Source organism: Diadema setosum, unplaced genomic scaffold, assembly GCF_964275005.1.
Source record: "Diadema setosum unplaced genomic scaffold, eeDiaSeto1 scaffold_55, whole genome shotgun sequence".
NCBI lineage: Eukaryota > Metazoa > Echinodermata > Echinoidea > Diadematoida > Diadematidae > Diadema > Diadema setosum.
In genome coordinates this window covers 79623-97358 of record NW_027307681.1, presented here as the reverse complement: position 1 = coordinate 97358, position 17736 = coordinate 79623, and positions in this window count along the sequence as shown.

Here is a 17736-nt window from a genome sequence, read left to right as displayed (position 1 = left end):
TTAGTGGAGGCCAGTGAGGACGTGTTGCACGTGGAGACATCGTGCACCTACACTGACTACGCATGTGTGAATGATCGTGTGCATGCCCTATTCATGCCTCTGGGCATATTGTGAAGATGAGAGCCTCATACATCATGTACATATAACACTTGCATATCCTATGTTAATGTTGATATAATGCCATTTAAACACACTCACACACAAACACACACAACAAATATTAAAATTTAGAAAGTATGGGCTTCCATTTGGAACCCCCGCCCCCCCCCCCCCCCCCTCCTAAGGCTCTTCCGGTGATCTACCATGAGGAGTCACAAATCTGCATTGGAGTTGAAGAACAAAAATGTTGTAACTTTACCAGTCAGGGAGACAGCCGATTTTTAGGGAATGGAGATATTCGCGAATAATCGGGAAAGTTGGACTTAATGAATTATTCATGACCTTTCCGCAGTCTCTGGCCGGAGCTCGACGCGTACAAAGTCAATGGCTATCACTGCATCTTTAAAAATTCACCTTAAAAAATCCTCATTTAATGTTGATATTGAAATTTCACCCAATGAAAGATGAATAAATAAAGTTTATCTCCTCCAAAAATCAATATTCACATATAGTGAGGAAAATTTGTAATTGAAGGATGAAAACGCGAATCCAAAGTGTATTTTTTGAATCTCCGTGTCATAGTTTCTTTCAAGGCGTTCTTATTTTGCAGCGATTATTCAACGAAACACAGGGACGGACTGTGTGTGTGTGTCTGCAACGCGCTATGCATGAATCGCGTTAACACAGTGCACGCACGTACCGTGCGTACGTGAGCGCTGTTACCGCTGAGCTTCAACGTCTATGGGAATTGTGGTAGCCTGTCATGTTTTTGCCGATATTTCTATCAACAATTCAGTTATTTTTTCGTCAAATGATCAAGAGTTGGTGAGAACTGGTATTGTACTTAGATAGTCCGGTCCCCTAAACTCCTGGTTTGCCCGTATTTCTGTGGAATGTCCGAATGAAAAGAGCAAGAGACGGAAGGCACCGCCACCGTAGGTGTTCTAATAGGTTGCATGACGCTGGAGCTCTCGCACAGCCGTCGAACGTCAACTGCGGACCGCCGGAGCTCCGGGGTTCTTTCTTTTGCTACATGACCATCAGTGTCCTCATACTTTCTTACTCTCTTGCGATCATGCTCACTGGGTTAAAAGTTACAAGCCTCATGCAACCAAAAGGTTACCTCATCTAGATCATCGCAACATCACACGTACACTATCACGGTAATGAACCAGGGAACTATATTGCGACATCCACCCTCACTTTGTCTCTAGAAATGTTTGATCAACACGTCACAATCACATATGCTTTTAACTAAAATAGTTGAAATTGAAATAGAGTTAATAGATGATACCTCTCACTATTAGTCTTGTCTTGTGAAGGTTTTTGTTGTTCTTCAAACTTGCATGTCTCTTCCTCGTGCTCTAACTTCGATCAAAACATAGGTCTGCACGACCATGCTCTGCCTTCCAACAACACAATGTCGATGTGCATGGTCAATTCACTTGCTGTTTTGTTTTTTCTGCCATGGGGGTCGCGAAAGGTGAGTGATTGGGGATTTTGCTTATCAGCATCATCACTGATCACGGGTACGCAGCAACAGAACGATGGAGGAGAGAGGGGGAGAGAGAGGAGCGCTAAAAATAGCTACACACAACGATCCGTCCTCCAACTCGATGCGGATGACCCTCCGTGTGTGTACGCTCGCGTGTGTGTACATGTTATGTGTTTCTCTCTCTCCCTCTCGGTGAATTATTCTCATAGCGACTGGAAAAAGAACATCTGTAACGGTTCGCTCTGACCATATCGCGTCGCTCCGTTACGTAATATCTGCTCGCGGTTCAATGTTCCCTCTTTGGGGGGATTTCAATCTTCCCTCAAAATAGGTAGTCTCCCTGACTGTAAGGTACACGTGATTTTCTAGAAGAATTGCAAAGATACCGGATTTTACAGGAAGCAAAGAGCCAATCGGGGTCCAAAGGAAATGCTTGGAATGGGCGAATATGCTAGAAAGCAATGCTTGTAGGGTACCCTCCACAACACGCAAACACACACGTTTCATTTCATTTCATATTATTTCATTTATTTTCATATCCACACAATAAGAATTTATTGTTGCGTAGGACATTAACAATTTCTACAAGGTTCGACTGTCACAAAGCAAATACAAACAATAGTGTAACAAAAGTATGATACATACACACATGTAACTACAAACATGTATGAACCTACGTATTATTTGAATAATATGATCTTCATGAAATCACTTCATTGAACAGCACTAGCTTTAGTAACGAAATGGAGGGAACTTGCATAAGAAGCAAAGTTTGTAAAATTACCAGTTTCCAGAGTACAAAAAGGGGGGAAAGTTTATGCACATGTGCGTATAGATTCGAATAAACGAGTGGGCATTCCGATTCAGAAGAGATGAGAGGAAGAGTTGCAAGTAAAGCAATGGGACCACATGACACACACAGATACACACACACATTCAAACAAACACAAGCTGATACAGGAACATCCATACAAAGCCGAACAAACTAAACAACAAACGGTCATGAGACGAGGAAGCTAGCGAGCATACAGCATGTCAGTAGAGCCTATAGCTTGTGTAATGAGATCCGCATATGAGAATTGGAAACAAACACTGATTTGAGAGGACGGTTGTCTGTTGTATCATATTTCAGTAACGACCGAATATTTTCTTTTTTTAATTTGATTTTAAATGTGCCAATACTGAGTGAATTTTTCATTTCAGTAGGAAGGGAGTTCTACATTTTGGGTCCTCGATAAACAAAAGCATTTTGGGCAAAAAATGTTTGCTTTAAAGGTATATGGATACAGCTAGATTGTCTCGTAGGATACTTATGTACGGAGTTATTAAGAACAAACATTGAATCAAAAACTGATGGAATATCATTGTTATGGAGCTTGCACATGAATTGACCAAGTTTTATCTTATATACATAATACAACAAATGATACAATTAATTTATGTATTGTTATACCTAAAAAACAAATATGTAACATACAAAGACAAGGAAACGCAACTTACCTGAAATAAACACTTTAGACGCTGTCATGCAGTGAAGAATGAAGAGAGAGAGAGAGACGAAATACTTGATGTTTAGATAAAAAGCTATGAGAGAGCTTTAACAAGACAAAAATCAATATATGCTCGGAGCTTCTGGACCATTGTTTTATTTTGAATAAAAACAAAATTAATGTTCCGATTCTTTGGTAAGAAATCAACAAAGTTTTGTGTTTCATAGTTTACAATTACTTACAATTACAATCACTTTGATGACATGATTGACGAATTGAATTCAAATGAACTTATACGTGACCTCCCTCCCTCCCTCCCTCCACACACACACACTCACACACACATTTTCTGCTATGATTTTTTTTTTACGCAGATTTCTTTTTTGCTGATATTCAATATTTTTGTTTTCACGTCCTGCGCACAATATGAGACCCTATTTTTGAAAATATAGGGGATGCTTGCCGAGATTTAAAGCACATGTTAGTGACCAATCTCGCCGAAAATGGCAGTTTCTAATGACTTGTTAATTTGTGTAGCTATTCATGTATGTATATAAAACAGACCCTAAACGCCTCAAAAAGGTTTCCGAAGAGTTCACAACAGATTTTCTCAAAAGTAATCCACAGAAAAAGACCATGGAGGCAAACTGGAACAACATCAGCACTTTTCTAAACAAATGTCTCACAGAGCTTGTGCCATCAAAGATGACTAAGGTAAGAAGACACATACCTTGGATAACACCCTGTATCAAACGTGAGATGTGCACGAGAGACAGACTATGTTTTCAGAAAGCACGTCATCAATCTACCACTGCTGCTTGGGAAACTTTAGCAGACGCTTCCGTAATCAGGTTACTAAATTGGTTCACACTCAGACTATGGGTGCGTTTATCAACTCCTTTTCTCGGCAGAAACAGGTCATCCAAACAGCTTTCAAGGAATTTTTACGAGTTGATAAACGCAAAGCTGTTTTGATAGCCCTTTAGGAAAGCCTTTTACGAAAGGGTGCGTTTATCAACTCTCCTTTCTCGGCAGAAACAGGTTATCCAAACAGCTTTCAAGGAATTTTCACGAGTTGATAAACGCAAAGCTGTTTTGAAAGCCCTTTAGGAAAGCCTTTTCGAAAGCCCGAAATTTGTGACGATCCAAACAGGTTTCCTAAACAGGTTATCAGAAACCTGTTTGTAAAAGCCTTTCGAAGTTGATAAACGCAAAGCTATTTTGAAAGCCCTTTAGGTCGCTCTATACTGCGGTTGCGCAACCATGCGTTTCCAGTTTCTGAAAAGACGCGCGCCACGTAAAGTGCACACGAGTACGTGTACACAGGTGTATACATACAGCTGTGTGTAATGCACGCATATGCTTGGAACAAGATGTTTCTCTCACCAACAAGGTTTGAGAAATAAAGTAACAACAGTCTCATTCCCTTTGATCCCATGTCTCATGCCGCTACTCAGAAATATTTGAAGTATGTGCTAAACTGGAGCTGCCTCACAGATAGGAAGACAATTGATTCATGTGGCATTGTATCATGACTCCTCACTCTCAAAGGAAGATATGTCTTTATGATGGTAATTGCTTTTCGCCGTCTCTTCTTAGAAAACAAGCGGCACGTTAATAGTACAGGCAGTCAGGGCTTTGGAAAGGGCTCTCGAAAGGGCTATGGAAAGGGCTATGGAAAGGGCCATCGAAAGTTGATAAACGCAGCCGACGAAAACAAGCGGCATATTAATAGTACAGGGAGTGGACAGGGCTTTCGAAAGGGCTATGGAAAGGGCTATCGAAAGGGCTATCGAAAGGGCTTTCGAAAGTCGTTTAAACTGGGGAAAGTTGATAAACGCAGCCTAAGTCAATTCAGTCATTGGCGCGAGCCTAACTGAAAATCCAAAACGATTCTGATCCTACATCAGAGTGATCGTATAGTCTTGGTTGAAACCTTATTTCAGGTTTCTAACATTTTTGGTGAAAATGAGAATCCTCTTATGAAATGTGTGGCGCTCCGACAAAATGAGTCATAAGTCGCACGGGGAGTTTTCCCGTAATGAGCCGAAAATGAAGGGGAAGCACTACTCGGGTCGAAATTTTTTTATGACGGATTTTGATTCCTTTATGTTTTATCTGTTTGTACAGAAAATTTCAGCGTGTGAAAATGAGTACAAGTGTCCCAAATCACCGTTTTTCTGAGACAATTTTTTTCGGTTACATTTTTTTCGAACGCTCGCCTTTGCGTTACGTTTCGCACCTATTGTTCTTGCCAGATCGAGACTCCGCCTCCGTTGCTTAGGGTGTATGCTAATGAGGCATTGCTCTTGACCCCTTTGAAGACAAAACAAAGCATGGTGCGCGCGGCGGCGTCGGCGGCCAAGCGGCGAGGGCTATAGAATTACGCAATAATAGTGAGCTGACCAAGGCTATTGATTGCATGACCAGCGAGTTTCGTTTGATACATGCACTCCATTTCAATGAGTGGTGATTGACATGACGCACAAATCGCACTGAAAAAAATAATTCCAACGAACGATCACGCAAAATTTATGATACTTTATCTATGCTATGAGCTAATACAATGATCACACATCGAACTCGAAACCTTTTTATGCGTGTGTGTACTTTTACAACGGTTATTAATTGGCCTCATTAATGAATTTGTTCAAATAATCATAACTTTCGTTCCCTGGTATGTGACTTGCTGTTTAAAGTTCATCTCTTGAGATATAGTAGGGCCTAAGTTGTCAATTATTCTCGTTTTTATAAAGTCGACAATTTGTGTGATAATTCGCCAAATGTATGTAATGCGTACTATTATTTCCCTGGTTAATGAAACTTATTGCCTTATTACTTATGATGGTTTGGGCCGTGACGGCATGGAGAGAAATCGGAAGACAAACATTATTAATGCCCAGATAGCTCGTGTTCCCTTTGGAGGATATTCTGACTCTAGTCATCTGTGTATTTTTTTAGAAGTAGGACCTATTTGAGAAAGGGACAGAAAGCTGTGTCGCTACTCAAAAGTGTGCTTCTTCATTTTGTTTTGTTTTTTAATCAGAATGTTTGTAATAATAGCTGTTTGCCGTGTATTGCGTGTAGCTGACATGTGAGAGGTCAAGTCTGCAAAGAATTGGGTTGGCTAACAGCTTTGCCAAGTAGCAGCGCTAATTGCCCATTGAATTGCGTATTCTGAGGAATTTCGAATGAAAGAACTTGGACGGCAATGTTCACGCCTTGTATCCGAGTAAACCCCGCATCAACGAAGCCTTAAACAATGAAAGGTAAACTTCCTGCTTTCAAGGGGTGGATAATCACGCAGCCAGTATTCTTTCTTCGCCATTGATAGCAGAATCAATGACGGAATGGAGTAACAGTGTTGGAGGATCGGCATTATGTCTGCTAATTTGTAAAGGAATTTTTCAGTCTCCTTTTGTGTTCAGAACCACAGTCAGTGACGCTAACTTACTCTATCTCCTACAAGCTATCGTTACCATCTTAAAACGTGAATTTTATGAAAGGCTAAAAGTGATCACGGAATCAGTTCTTCCGCGTGACACATGCAGGCTTTTATAATAGCATACCAAGCTTAAATCGTTTACCTGTATAAAGGGCGGGGATACACACTTATCGCAATCATCCGGATTTGAGAGTGATACACTCTACTACTTTTCTTCATCTTTCCCCCGACAAAGACCATGGTAATTCAAAACAAACAAACAAACAAACAAACAAGCAGTTGATTTATATCAGAACGTAGAGATTTTTTGTTTCATGTGTAGGTCATCTCTTGATGTATAGTAGGCATTTGTTGTCGTTTTTACAGCGTTTCCTAATAAATGCCTATAGCGAAAACCCAACAAAACTTCTATCAAGGAGGGAAGGGAACTTAAATCTAAATATCACATAGTTTACAGAAATCAGACATGTAAATAAGGCAATCATATACATCCGCACGGCCGATTGTAATCTCTTACTTTGATTATCAAACATGATCGCCTGCATTTACGTGCTTTTTTCTAATTTCTTGAACTTTGCCTCATTTTCTCTCTTTTTTTTTAAACAATTGCTCGAAACATTTAAAAATCGTAACACAGTCTGCTATCCCACAACATAATATTCCATTTGATTTGTCACTTATTGTTGGTCGGGTGACGCCAAATGTTGGAATCTCGAGCGATGATACACGGCATTTTGTTTGTTGGTTTTCGTCTCATCGCTCAAAAGAATTTTGACTACGATTACAAGACATAACTGATGGTTTACAGAAGTGATCATCAATTCAGTAAGGATTAGTCAAGTCATGAATTCACTTTACCCATCATGACTGTCTAATCGAACTACGACATTGTTTGGGTAACCGCGCCTTTTTATTCTCATAGTTCAAACTATTTCTTGACATAATCAAAACAAATAATTCTTTATTAAATTTCTCAAAATACTCAATAGACGGTCTAAGTCAAAACTTTCTACAAAGATTGCCTATACGGCAATCTTTACTAGCCTAAACAAGTTTTCTAGAGCTATCAGTTCCCCCTATGACAATGACTTCGATCGCGTTTTGAACTTGTATCGAACTACTTTCAAAACAGCTATTACCTTTGTAGTTCGATTAATAAACCAGTCTTTTGAATTCATAACCAACATTCGTAATCGTAACAATACAGCAACATAATACTGCATGTCAATAAAAGTTGGAAAATGTAAATGCTATAATATAGGTTTTCCCGGCCAATTTCGCACTTTTGTCAGTCCATTTCCTAATTGCTGCATTCAATTTAGCGAAATTTAGCGTAGATGACATGTTCGGTAGTTCAATTTTATGATCTCTTCATTCAAATTCATTTTGGAGCATTCAAATTACCTTTAGCCTCATTCTAATTAACACTTTTTCAATTGAAATTCGTAAAACAAGCACCATTTCGTTATTCGTTCATTCAATTTAGAATGATATGGTCACGTGATCACGGACATGCCGCACTCGTTCATTCAAATTCATTTTTGGGCATCCAATTTAACATCTTTTGCAGTCAATTTAGCACGCATGTTTATGCTTTGGTTCTTTCTTTCTTTCTTTTTTGTCAACGCAGATATTGTTTTGCAAGCGTCATTACATTTCATATTTTCGTACTTATTTTAGAGATTTTGGCAACTGGTTTTTTTTTTCTTCAATGTGCTTAGTGATTCTTCCAGTCCGAAGATATAGTGCATCGTGTGGCCACAACTTATCTGGCCGTTGAGTGCTTTATTGCGAGTGTGTCGGCCAGTTCTAGGAAGTCAAGGTTATGATCATCAAATGTTCCTATAATTCTTTTTCTGTCTTCTTGAGAAATACGTCTGTATCTAACTTGTGCTGTCATGACTGTAAGAAGATGAAGTTAATCTGTAGTATTGGTACATGTAGGCCTAAAATGACATGTATGAAAGAAAAGAGGCGTTACAGAACAACAAACTCGAGTTATATATGGTAAGAAATATGATACTTTTACTGCTTAACAGTGCGTGGATGAAACAAAAAGTCACATAGAAATACGTGTTTAAATGTTATCACCTTTTCAAAAGAGAAATAACATGACGTTAATTTGAATGAACATGTTAGGAATTTGACTGCCCATACGCGAAATTGAATGACTGAAATACCCCTTTCGGCCAGTGTTGGCGAATTTGAATGACTGAAGAGCACATGCCAATTTGAATGCTCGTTTTACGAATTCGAAAGGCACATGTGCAAATTTCATCGATCGAAATGCTAAATTGAACGACCAACTTGCAATTTCGAATGACAGAATGTGCAGTGACGACGATTTTCGCTAAATTGAATGAACCTTTTATCAAATGGACTGACAAAAGTGCGAAATTGGCCGGGAAAACCTATAGTAGCGCAAAAAAAAAAAAAAATTAGTAACGATTATCTTCATACATTCTAATTCCTAGTGATGTCGCTACGAAAATGACACATGGTTTGGTTCAAGCAAATAAAAGTAAAAAGGAATTGGATATACTTCTAATGATAGTACCACGCCGTACAATGCATTTCACTGTATTTTGTAGCATTTGGTTACGTTTCTGTGCGCTTTACGTACGGAAAATAAAAGGCAGATTGGTGCTATTAACATACTAACACGCAACGCATTCAAACTGTTTTTTGAAATACACCGTATACAATATAATGTTTTAGTATACGGTTTGAAACTTTGAATTTGCGAGTCCTTTATGAAATTATGAGCAGGGTTATTACATTATCAAGCAAAAATTAAAGTATTTAGGGATTCGGATTTGCGCAGGAGTCTAACAGTGCTATATATGGCGATCGTTTGCAACAGAGACAATTCCCTTCAATAGATATACAATGTAATTCTGTTTTCATGAATTGAAAGAGAAACGAAAAGAAGTCAACTTTTTAACTTCATTTAGCTTTCTCACCAATTGAACTTGATTTGATCTGCCATGCATGATATCGCTGTGTGCTCTATCAATTATATTAAATCATTTAATCGGCGTGCTTGTTTTTTATGCAGAATATCACAGGTAAGTTTAATTCATTGAAGTTCATAATGTTTGTACATATGGCGTGTTCGTTGTTTTCTATTTTCATTTTTATAATATATCATGTGTCCATTATCTGATTCTGACCACGAAAATATGGCGACTGTTTAAATGCGGAGCATGTACTGGAAAACTGTAATGTCTCCTGCCAGTATAGACAAACTAATCTCTAGTCTATCCCCGCTTAAAATTAAAATGAAATTGAACAAAAAACAAAAAACAAAACGAAGTTCGACTTTCAGTAGATTTCAACCGTTTTGTATAGTGCCTGACTCATGTAATGGACACAATTCTTTAGCACATAAGCAATCACACAACTTTCGTGAATAGATGTGTCTTAATGATTGCATCTCATGGAAGAAAACTCGTCTCCTTTCCTGAATTTTAGCTTCTTCCTGTTCAAGCTCGCGTGAAAGAAATAGTTCAACATCAATCGCAATCATTAAGAGAGGCACATCCTTAGAAATAAGCACAGAAGTACTGAGACACACTACGAAATAAAAACGGGCCTTTTATCGCTATTGACAACGCATGACATTAAAATGCTTTTTTTTTTTCCTTGGGGGAGGGGGGTAATACAATTGATTATTCTGAAGGTTCGTTAATCACACATTGAAATATGGTTTGCTATTAGCCTAGGTTCGTTAACAAGAAAATTAAATGCGGTTCCTTTCCGGTAGTTCCTCTACCCGAAAGTAATCAAGCAATCATTTTTTCTTTCTGATAAGGTTTGTGAATACAAAACGAAGTGAAGAAGGCCTAAGTATTGATTTCGAATATTTTTCAGTATTATTATTTATGATCCACTTCTCAAACGCAGAAAGAAGGTAACTGCACATGTGATGTAAAAAAAAAATAATTCCGCTTAAGCTACAAGTTAATTGTTTTTTATATGCTATGCTATTAGAAAAGTGACTGAGAATCATTGTAAACCCAACGTGAAGCTGTCAAGCCTACATCAACCTTTGCTTCTGATACGTATAATATGTGCAGCATTGGCAAGCGTGATAAGCGATAATTACTGTGCACGCAACGCCTATAAAGGAAATGTGCCTTTAATATGGCGGGAATTCATAATGTTACGGCTGTATACAGCTGCAGCAGAAAAGACGCGAAAACAGTTTTTGATGTTCTGCAACATTACAACCATGTGCGTAATTTGAGGGTTTTAAGTACACGCAAAGAACACGATCTCAAAAGACGACTATCGTTAATCAACTTCATTGACTTTTTCTACCGATGCTGTCTTTTGAACCCCCACCTAGAATAGGTTCTCAGGTTCTATTTAATAGGTATTGGTACTTGCTAAACGCATCCTCTTTAGTTTCCATTGACAACAACATGGGAGGAGAATGGAAGCGATGAACGCCCTCGCTAAAAGACGCTTCTCGTAAGACGCATTGCGTGCCCGCCTACAATAGGTTCTCAGGTTCTATTTAGGTATTGGTACTTGCTAAACGCATCCTCTTTAGTTTCCATTGACAACAACATGGGAGGAGAATGGAAGCGATCAACGCCCTCGCTAGAAGACGCTTCTCGTAAGACGCATTGCGTGCCTTCTTTTCTTTCTACTGTTTCCTATTGTTTGTGAGTTAAAAATTGCGGCAAACCACAACGCAGCCGACACACAACGCGTACCGACTCATTCATGCGGCGGCAGCGGCACGGGCACAAACGCGCCGAAGTTTACATTCGGGCTGCCGTATTGGTCAGAATCGTTAATGATAGACCTGTGCTGCGATTGGTTGATTATCTTACATACCCAAGCTATCGCCTTATACGGTAGTGCGTGCGATGGAGCGTAAACGCCGTCGCTAAGCAGGAAAGTTGTATTGTTTCGTCCTGTGAAAGAAACAGATTGTGAGCATGAACACAGCCTGAACTTTGAGAGCGATTTTCTCCGTTATTTAGAAAATCAACTGACATAACAAACGTGTTTAATATTCGTTTTTATGATCTATAGGGATGTCGAAATGAGTTGTATTACATATCAGTGTAAAGCTTAGAGTCTGTAGAATTCACTTATAGGCATAACTACGATTTCATTTTTTGCGACTTTTGACTCATTCCGACGGAGCGCCACACAAATATGAAAGAGCATGTAATTCCATGAGGAAATCAACATTTATTTGATGAGAATTGGTTTTGAAATGGCTGAGATATCCAAAACAGAGTGATTCTAATAAGTGTGGGACCCACACTTTATCATGATTGCTTTGTTTTACTTTGTTTTTGGATGTTTCAGTCATTCCAAACCTGATTTTCATCAAATGAATTTGAATTCCTGTTAAATGGTATGCTCTGTACTATTTCATAAGTGTATTCTTGGTATCTCGCAAAACAAAAAGTTAAAGACCTAATAAAATGCGCGCAAAATGTTTTAGTATGCAAAAGAAATGTAAAATATATGTCATGATTATCAATGTAAGTATGTTGTCAGTGTCGTTCCGGTTTTTATCGCTTCTAGAAACTCCCCAAAATATCACATTTTTGGAGGACCTCATTGCAGCTTTTGCGGAAAAGATAGTCACGTGACCAACACCCCTGAACCGATTGATGACGTATAAGCACGGAGTTGTGCTCAGTTAGCAGACGCCGCTCAGCACAAGCACTTAGATTACTAGCTTGGTACACGCGCGTACACGTTAGCTAGCCGGCCAGGCCCGGGCCCCGCGGGATGTGTGCTCCCGGTCGACCCACTGACTACAGGTCGACATGTACGCATTAGTACCACGTACATTATCACTAAGTTAGCTTGCACAATACCTGGTACCTCGAGCATAATGTCTTCCCCTATATGGGTAAACTTCGACATTGATGATGATGATGATGAAGACTGCAACTCTGACGATAGCGGAGAAGAAAAGGAGGCACATGAAGTTGAAGGGGAAGATGGGGAGGGAGAGGCAGCCGATGAACCAGAATGTTATCGTGGGGCTGCGCACCTTACCGATATGAACCAGCTGCATCTCCCCCGCTGCCAGTGCAAGAGCGTATGAACATGGCACCAAGTCCGAGAATAGGGTTGACGTCACGGAAACGATCGCCTGGGAAATACAGAGTGGTATGCGTGGTATGCCCCCATATAGTTTAACGTTAGAAAGGATATAGGTGTATTATACATGATTGACATTGTAAGTTGTAACTGTTTGTCTAGTAAGTAGTAGAAGAACAGACCCAGCTCGCTCACAAAGTGAGCCGCTACTCCGGCCGCCGCAAGCGGGAGCGTCCCGGCCGCGTGTTTTTTTTTAGACGGCACAGATTGGGGAAACTAAAAATCTATCGGGGACCCTATCCCTAAACCTAACCCTAATCCTAATCCTAACCCTAACCCTAACCCCAACCCTAACCATAACCATAACCAAAAACCATAACCCAACGTTTTTCCCATAGGTTTAACACGCGCCATGCCCCAATCTGTGCCGCCTTAAAAAAAAAAACGCGTCCCGGCCGTGGCCTGGCCCGTTGGCCGGCGCTAACAAGTTAAACTACTAGTAGTAGTCTAGTATAGTAGTAGCAGTCTACTAGTACTACTACTAGAAGTAGTACTATTACCACTAACAATTTAGGTCTAGTAGACTAGTAAGTAGTAATAGCAGAATCTTTGGTAGTATTACAGAGGCTACACTCTAGAAAGATATGTTACAGGGTGGGTCATGGCTTGGAAAAAAAAAAACACCTAACCAGTTTCTGCAATATTTGTTATCAGTAATTTAGATGCGCCATTTTCTAAGAAAAACGATACCAAGAATGATCGTCAATTTTAGTCGAGTAGTTTTTGTTTTATGCTACAAATCATACTGTGGAAGGAAGCCCCACCGCCGTGCTTATCTACCGATGAACGCCACGGTGGGGCTGAATTCACGAGTAGGTCTAGGCCTATAAAGCAGGCGAGTCGCCGTAGTATTAGTACAGACACGCAGTGGTGGTGGGGCTATCGTGAAATAGGCCCCATCGCAGTGCGCGTGCACCGTACCCGTGCGTTTATAGCAAGCAAGGGTAGGTCCTAGGGTTTAGGGTTAGGTAGGGTTGTATTTATGGTTAAATTGGCCGAGGGACATATTAGGAAGTCATTTTCGCCGTATTCACGAGTACTGACTGTGGAAGGCAGCCCCATCGCCGTGCTTACCTACCGATGAACGCCACACGGTGGGGCTGAATTCACGAGTATTTAAACAGGCGAGTCGCCGTAGTATTAGTACAGACACGCAGTGGTAAGTGGTGGGGCCTATTTCACGAGTTTGCCGAAAATAATGGATATCCAAGCGTACCACAGTTGTAATCTGTATTATTGGCAGTATTAAATCCGATACAATTCATTAAATATTCTTTTGTATAAAGGCTTAGCCAATGAAAATAGTGCAGCGCAGCGCCTGCTATGCGCTCGCTAGCTCGCTCCCCCGCCAGCGCTAGCCGCCGGCCGGCTGTCGCTGCGCTGCACTTGCATAGCCTTGCTAGCTCGCTGGCTATGGCTAGGCTGGTCGGACAATCAATATCGACGACTCCGTTCTTAGACGTCATCACAATTTAGAAGTGATAGTGCGCCGCATGCGGCGAAAGTATAGAAAGTTTTCCAAAACCGAGGAAATTGCATCCATTATGTTAACAAATATAGAACAGTAAAAAAACCCGCACGACCATAGATTTACTTGGAATTTAACATTTAATATCATTACATCATTAGGAAAAAAATGTCTAAACCATTTTATTAGGTCTTTAAAAGCCCAATTCTCATCTCCACCTATACTGTAGCATCCCTTTAAGTCCTGCCGCACCGAGAGCTTTTGAATACCATCACTCCACTTGACTTAAAGGCTATGTGCAACATTAGTCGACAAAGCTGAAGGCTTGAACGAGTACTTCCAGTCAGCTTTTACCTATAAGAACATGATCAGTCACTACCACATAAAGGCCCCTCCCCATTCCCCGAAATATAGAGCGCCTCCATATCCAAATTACTAGCGATGAAACACAACTTCAACAGCTGAACCTGTCAAAGGTCAGTGTACCAGAATAGATAGGTACCTCCTATGCTATTCTGAAACTTGTAGCCCATGAGATTGTACCAGCCTTGTCTTTCCTTGTACTAGCAAAGCTGTGACAGCGGTGTGATTCCGGGCCAATAGAAGCAAAGCCTTGCCACGCCAATCCACAAATCTGGTGATAGAAGTGATCCATCCATCAACTGTCACCCAATTTCCTTAACCTGTATATCCTGCAAAGTCAGGGAGCATAATATATACATTCAATGTCTTAGTGGTCACCTGTCTATAGCGACCACCTGTCTATAGCGGTCACTGAAAAATACCCCCGAGAGAAAAGCCCCGTTAAAGACCCTGTGTATAGAGGCCACACTAATTTGGGTGCGACACGAGTTCCGTACGGTGAATTGTGTAAGCTCGTTCATCCATGTCAACAAAAGATACATCTTTCACATTGGGCGCGCACACACACAGACACACACACACACACACACACACACACACACACACTGTTTTTTCCTGGCCCGCGCCCAATGTGAAAGCTGTATCTTTTGTTGACATGTATGGAACGCTATTAGGGAAACTATACAAAATTCATTTCACTCCAGCCAATATTCATTTCACCTTTAACAAATACATTTTACTCACCAATATTTACTTTACTTTTTACAAAAATACATTTCACCTTTCACAAAAACATATTTCAGTTTTCACAAAAATACATTTCACTTTTAAATAACAATTCATTTCACTTTTCACAAAAATACATTTCACTTTTGAATAAAAATTCATTTCACTCTTAACAAAATTTATTTCACTTTTTAACCGAAAACATTTTACTTTTCACAAAAATTTATTTCACTTTTAAAGAAAAAAAAATGAATCATTTCATTTTTCCGTTAAAAAAATAATTTCACTTTGGCGTACCATACCACTCTGACGAAACCATTTCACTGCACTAAAACCATTTCACTCTAATAAAACCATTTCACTCTGATAGAAAAAAAATACGTTCCTCTTTTTTCCCGGCAAAAAGGTGGCGCCAGTTTGAGCGGAGTCACAGTGCCATGGCACTTTGTTGGCACTGAGCTGAGGTGAGTGGCTGGCCGGCCGGCCGGCCGGCCGGCTGGCTATGCAGTTCCTAGACTTAGCGCTCTACGCCGGCGCGGCAGCGACGTGAGGCGAGCTAGCAGTCGACGGCCCTCGCCTCGGCCTCACCCACATGCACGGTCGTGCCGTTTTATGCATACTACATCGAGAATTGAATCTACGCCTGACTTGCTGAATAATGCACGCATCTTGGACTGGAATAGAGGGTTCGATTTATCGCAATACTCATTTTCAAAGGTGGGTACCGTATGGTATGGGTACGTTTGTTCTAGTTCAAATTAGCCTTGAGCTACCGGTAAAGGCGGTAGGCAGTGTACTGCTAAGAGACTCATGCTTGCAGGAGTGGGCGGTAGGCATGGTAGGCCTACCAAGTATCGTTAACTAGACCTAACGGCCTATAATAGCCTACGGTCATGACGCCGGTATTCTATGACTGTCTATCTAGTATCTATCATGTCTATTCTTAGCTATGTTTTCTCACTCGCACTTGTGCGAGGAGTGTACCACACTTAAAGGTGCTCTCACACTAGAGCTAGCGCTACGGTCGACCTACGGCTATGACGGTTGAAGTTGATGACATGACCATAATGACCGTCGTGGACATTGACGGTCCGGTGTTTGTAACGCTAACGGTCTGTTATGGTTACGGTTACATTTGTTTGATCTATGTATTTCATGTTAAAATGATTTTCCAGGGGATTTCTCACTCGTGAGCACCTTTTGTGGCTAAAACAGGGGATACACGTATGTGAGACTGGGCTTTACTTTCACTCTCAAAGTTTGCAAACTGTTGAAAAAAAAAAATTGTTGGTAACATAGTATTACTGTAATAGTAACCTATACTAGACTCTACAAAGCACCAGGTCAATACATTTAGATCTTTTGAAACACTTTAAAATGAGGAACTGAATATCTATAAAAAAGTAAGCTGTAGTCTTTACACAGACAAATATTTTCCAAAAATTGGTGGAAAATGAAACCCAGTTCAGATAAATGAAAAAATAAAATAAAACCTTATCCATCATCTAGCCCCGGAGACTGCTTGCGGCGGCTGTTGCAGTTATCCATCTTCCATCATCCAACTTAATAATTTGGGCATAGTGACATTCATTTAGTTTCTGATATCTATGTTCTCATGCAATGCTTACAATTTTGTCCCACTTTGATGAAAAACTTTTTACATTTTTACTCAGTCCCATGCATATAATACCTTCCCCCAAATTTTGTATACAATGGTGTCATGAGGCTCTGGCAGCATTTTACTGCTACGAGACTCATGCATGTAGAAGTGGGGATTTCTACGGGTTTTCTAAGCGATTTCAGGCCACTGTATAGAGAGAATATTGTTTCAAAAAGAAAGCAGCTCGCACTATTCGCAAATATTTCACAGCATGCCTTACGGGTTTATGATTTAAACCTCTTGCTTTCCTTTACGTTTTCCCTTATCGTCTTATTTTTCCATTCTTCTTTTCCCCCCTAGGTTTTCCATTTTCATCTCTTTTATTTTTTGTTTATATATTCTATAAAAGACAATGAATATTCACGATTTTCCAGGTGATTACCATGAAATACAGTATTTTTTTGCTTCTTTCTTGGTTTAGATTATAAACCCGTAAGGCATGCCGTGAATATTTTTTTTTCGATCAGAGTGAAATGGTTTTATCAGAGTGAAATGGTTTCGTCAGAGTGATATGGTACGCCAAAGTGAAATGATATTTTTTAAGGAAAAATGAAATGATTTATTTTTTTTTCTTGAAAAGTGAAATACATTTTTGTGAAAAGTCAAATGTTTTTGGTTAAAAAGTGAAATACATTTTGTGAAGAGTGAAATGAATTTTTTATCTAAAAGTGAAATGTATTGTTGTGAAAAGTGAAAAGAATTGTTATTCAAAAGTAAAATGTATTTTTGTGAAAAGTGAAATGAATTTTTATTTAAAAGTGAAAGGTATTTTTGTGAAAAGTGATATGAATTTTTATTCAAAAGTAAAATGTATTTTTGTACAAAATAAAACAAATGTTGGTAAGTGAA